This window comes from Peromyscus eremicus, chromosome 19 (genome assembly GCF_949786415.1).
Source record: "Peromyscus eremicus chromosome 19, PerEre_H2_v1, whole genome shotgun sequence".
NCBI lineage: Eukaryota > Metazoa > Chordata > Mammalia > Rodentia > Cricetidae > Peromyscus > Peromyscus eremicus.
Genome location: NC_081435.1, coordinates 59,807,509 through 59,813,508, shown reverse-complemented (window position 1 = coordinate 59,813,508; position 6,000 = coordinate 59,807,509).

Genomic DNA, 6,000 nt, shown 5'->3' with positions numbered 1-6,000 from the left:
ATATTTCATTGTAAATCAGTTTCATTGAAGTAATTTTGATAACTTGGCCCATTATTACAAATTGATCTACATAGTGAATGTTTTAAAATACAGAATATAATTAATACTAGTTTGGTTTCAAAAGATATTTCTATAAAAGACAAATCACAGTTCTTAAGACATTCTGAGTTTCATTTTTGAGTTCATGTGCTTCACAGAGGAAAGACAATGGCTGAAATTGCATCATTGATTGAATCCTGTGGGAATCATTTTTTATAAATGGCTAATTCATTGAGAGAAAAGAGGATGAGTTTATCACACACAGAGAGATAAGAGAGAGAGAGGCAAGAGTCTTTTACTATGTCTTATTTTTTGTTGGTTTTTTTTTGGCTAAAATCTAGAGACAAAACTCGGACAGCTGAGATATAATTAACCTAACATACAATGCACCCCTTTAAAGTGTACTATTCAGTGGTATTTAATATATGCATCACACCGAGCAATTTGCTACACGTTTGCAGTGCATTTTCCCTACCTTAAAGAGAAACATCATACCCATAACCTGTCATATCCATTCTCAGTTCTTGGCCAAGCCCTTGTTCCATTAATCCATCTTATGTCCCTATGGATTTGCCAGATCTGGACAAATAAATAGCATCAGACAATGTATGACCTTTGCAAATATTTAGCAGAAATTGTTCTTGATTCAATTCAAATGCCATTATAGAAATGCTACTGGAAAGTTCTTAACCCTTCCCCTGGTTTCCATCAATGACACTACCCCACATCCTTAAATTTCCATATCATATCCAGGATATGAACACAGATAGAACCAATCAGGTCCATTCAGGTTAGGGATTTTTTTCATTCATTTGTTTCTTTGTGTAAAGCCTACTATATATACATACACACATATATATGTATATATATATATATATATATATAGTATGTCATTATCTATCTATCTATCTATCTATCTATCTATCTATCTATCTATACCCATATAGAGATACACACACACACACACACACACACACACACACACACACACACACACATATGTAGTGACATACATAGATTTGTAGAATATACAAATGATTCCAACCTCATAATGAGCCATAGGTTCTTATCAGGTTCTTTCATAGCCTCCTCCCCAAACATACTATGCTTCTTGTTAATAATTTACCTTCCTACAACTTCATCTTATAAAAGAGGATGAAAATTATGTTTAACCTTTTGTGTTTGAATTTATTTTGGTTATCAAACTTTTTTGCAGAATATAGGTTGCTACATATATCAGTGATTCATTCATTTTTATTGTTGAGTACTAATTCATGGTATGTAAGGACAGTCATTTGTCCAGCCATTCTCCCACTGAAGCATGCTGTGGGATAATGCTGTTGTACACTGGTTTAGTAAAACACTGATTGGCCAGTAGCCAGGCAGGAAGTATAGATGAGGAGAATTCTGGGAAGAGGAAGGCTTAGTCAGGAGTTGCCAGCCAGACACAGAGGAATCAAGATGTGAAGGCAGAACTGAGAAAAGGTACCAAGCCACATGGCTAAACATAGATAAAAATTATGGGTTAATTTAAGTGTAAGAGCTAGTCAGTAATAAGCCTGAGCTAATGACCAAACAGTTATAATTAACAAGCTTCTAAATGATTATTTTATAAGCGGGCCACGGGACTGCAGGGACCTGGTAGGACTGGAGAAACTTTCCAACTACAGAAGCACATGTAGACTACTTCAAGATTAGGGACATTGTAAATAAATCTTCTAAGAATTTACATATTTAGATACTTGGTGTGCAAAATAAGTTTGTATTTCTCTGATATCAGTGTCTAAAAGTATAAATTTTTGTCCATATGGTATCTCATACTGGCTTCATAAAAATGACCAAACTGTTTTCCAGTGTGACTATATCATTTTTATTTATATCATTCATCTAGTAATTTATGAATGATCCAGTTTCTTATGTCCTTGTCAGTAGTAAAAGCTGCCCTTCTTTCCACTGTTTCTGTTAGTCATTTTAATGGCTATGTACTGATGATCTGGCCTGTTTAGCCTGGAAGAACATTTTTAAGATTTAGTTCATCTAAATCTAAATCTTTGATTCATCTTTTTTGAAACACCAAATGAATTCTATTGTATGACTGTAACATATTCTGTTTATGCACTCACTAATTAATAAAATAATATGATAAACAGTAAGTAAGGAAAATTCTTTCTGAATTTGTTTGCATGAAGCTATTTACAAGCATAGCCTCTACTTTAAAGTACTAGGAATTATAATAGATATTTAATGTGCGTCATATCACTGAAGTGATATGAAAATCGTCTGGGCCTTGATGTGATGTATTACCTGGAAAACATGTATTAAATGAAAGTGATGAATAACACTAGTAAATATATCAAGACCACTTAAAAAATAGGCAAGTTCAGCTTGAAAACAAATTTTTTTTGAATTTAATTTTTTAAATTTATTTTACAACCCAGCAACAGCCTTCCCCTCCCTTCCCTCTCTCCCCTCCCTCCCCTCCCTCCTCTTCATCCACTCCCCCCACCTCCCCTCGACCTACCCTTCAATCCACCCCTTCTCAGTATTCATTCAGAAAGGGGCAGGCCTGCCATGGGCATCAGCAGAGCATAGCATATCAAGCTGCCATAAGACCAAGCACCTCCTTCTGTATTCAGGCTGGGCAAGGCAAACTGGCATGAGAAATAGGTTCCCAAGAGCCAGCTAAAGCACCAGAGACAACCCCTGTTCCCATTGCTAGGAGTCCCATAAGTAGACCAAGCTACACAACAGTCATATATATACAGAAGGCCAAGGTCAGTCTTTTGCAGGTTCCCTGGTTGTTGGTTCAGACTCTGAGTTCCCATGAGCCAGGGTAGCTATTTCAGTGGGTTTTCCTCTTATGTCCCTGACTCCCCTGGTTCCTACAATCTGTTCTCTCTCTCCTCAGTAGGACTCACCTAGCTCAGCCCAGTGTTTGGCCATGGGTCTCTGAATCTGCCTCCATCAATCACTGGATGAAGGCTATCTGATAACAAGGGTAGTCACCAATTATTTCACAGGAGTTGGTCAGTTCAGGCTATGCATCCCCTGCTGCCCAGAGAAAATAAAATTTTAACAAGGCTAAATCTATACAGACTGGCTGTAAACTTTCTTTTACTCCCGCAAAATTGCTAAAGTTCTAATAAGGAATTCCAGCTGCCAGATCTGAGTTACATACAAAGTCATCTCAAAGATAAAGATATTAAGACTCATTCATTTACTGGACAAATATTTATTGAGAGCCTAATGGACATTGGACTTGTGGAAGGTGTATATGTAATTTAGAAAGGCTAATTAACTTAGCTCAGGTCACAAATTTAGCAAAAGCAATGATTAAATACTTCATTGGAGAACAAAAGAAAAAAATCTCTAATACTTGTTTTTTTTTCAAGATCATAATTAAAGCAATCTTAGAAGACAGTTTAAGCTTAAGTTACATCATTAATGATCTTTAACATTTTTTTAAAGTGAACTATTAAGTATTATTTTGAAAATGCAATTTCTGTTTAGCTTGTCAAATTCACCCTATCACTTATCCTTACTGGCAAAGAATCCAATAGCTACGCCACCTGACAGACTGGCTCCTTATTGTAAGTTTTTCCAACCTCATTATGTGTAGCTTGAATCCAGATATTGAATGCAATATATCATTAAGTCACTAATAAACTTTAGCCTCTCCTTCACTGAGTTTTCCCATCCCCCACTGTCAATGAGTCATTTATCTTTGGCAGCAATAAGCATAAGTCGTTTTTGAAAGGAGGGACATGGTATTATCAGTCACTGCATGTACGAGATATAGCCAACTCCATCATGGAAGAGAACAGATGATTACAATCAATAATCAATCAAAGAACCAGAGACAGTTATCATACATCACATTCCACTGTGGAATCTTTTCCCAAAGGATAATATTTGGAGATCTAGTTTCTGGTTATGTTGGTGCTCTGCCACTGTCCAACATCTGCTCTTGGTGTGGAATAAATCCGGAATATGGAGCATCCTATGTGGAAAGATGAGCAACAACACAGAAAACCTAGTGGGGGAGGAGAAAAGAGCCGTTGCTCTAGTCTTTGCCTGTATCCCTGTTTCTTAATATTCACCCTAGTGTTGATGTAGTATGGGCTGTTTTGTTCTGTTCTGTGAGGAGAGGTTTTACAGTGTGTATCAGAACAGCATGTCTGCTAATGAAGGGGATGAGTTTGTGAAACTTTTCTGAAACTTTATAACTGGATGTGAAAATCATGTTCAACAAGATAAGCTGTCCAAAAGATGATAAGGTACCCAGAAAATCAGATTACACTTTAGAAATATTTTGTGAGTCTTATTTGGATGTGACTACTTTCACAAAGGACTGAAATCTTTTGCAGAGGGAAATAACATACGAATTAAAAAAAATCCACCTGAAGCAAAAGTGATACTGTCTAGGAAAATTAGCATATGGAATTTTCTAAAATCAGTTATTTTCCAACTATTCCTTAGCATCTATTATATACTGAGGAAATGTTGATTCTTGCCCTTAAGGAATAAAACACCGGTTGTAAGAAAAAGGAGATGTCTGGTTATATAATGCAAAGTGCTTAATGTTATGGAAGATTTTGTTCACAGTGCTTTAGGGGGAAAGAGAAGGAAAGACAAAGGGCTGGAGGAGACTGGACCTCCCATAATGGGTAGATTTTAAATTTACAATGGGAAGACTAGGGCAGTTTATTCCCAAATACAAGTTCTGACAGAAGAGTATCACGATACAGTAGAACACAGAGTGCCACTGACAAGAAACAGTGACAAAATGGAGCATGAAGCTCACTATAGCCGGACTGGAGAGGTCTCCTGTGTCAGGTTTTCTGAGATAGAGGTGCACAAACCACTTCAGGACCTCATGGAAGCACATGCTCTGTCCAAGTAAGAGGAGGAAACGTAAATGGGATGCTGGGGCAGGTGGACTATTGCTCCTACATTAAGAAGGCTATTCACTACGCACAACATCTTAATTTATTCCACTAAAGGGACTTGTTAGAGATTCAGATTTTAACGGCAATGCTCTTCCCAACAGGCATGAAGGGAAATGCATTGATCATAGCAAGGTCACACATTTTAATATAAAGATTCTTGGTAAATCTCAAGGTTTCAATCAAACTAACATTTAAATGGCATTGGGGGAGTTGGCCTCCATTCTACAATTCTATAAGACTTCCATTCTTCAAACAAGAACAAAACAACCCCCGCCCCCCCAAAAAATCACTAGTCAGAAGTTATTCTAAACTTGAAGGATTATCTTAATGATTTATGAGAGAAATTTAATTCCCAAAGAAGACTCCTAAACTTTTTGCTGAGGCTGTGCAGCTTCAAAAATGATCTCCCTTTTGCAGTTCTATATTGTTAACTTCCAGGTTCTTTCAAAAACCTAGGTTTGATCATTGTTTTGTCATGTGAAGCTTAGACTCCGCATGCCACTCTGTAATTCTGCTCTTCCTCCAGGACATAGAAAGTGCCAATAAGAGCGTCCAAGAGCCTTAATGTCCCAGACTATTGGATTTGATTCTTTTATATTGGAGAGTTTAATCATGAACTCTTATTTTCTTTGAGTTTCTCCTCAAGTCCTAATCTTAACATGAGAAAAACCTCTCCTATCTAGAGAACAAACACAGACCGAGAGCAATGTTGCTGTACTTTTGCTTCAGGAAATAGCTAAATAAATAAATAAATAAATAAATAAATAAATAAATAAATAAATAAATGCAATAATAAGTAAATAAATGGATGCAGCAATGTTTCAAATCTCCTCTAAGTTATATTTAGAGTTGGATTGCAAAACATAAACACGAGGCTGTGGGTTAGAATTTTAAAATTATTAGCTTTCATAAGTTCTAAAATTAGGCTGTTTGTGGGTAGGTTTTTTTTGGAAATGAGCTTTTTAAAAATGATGTTTTCCATTCAATGTGGGAAAGTAAACACAGCGCCTGT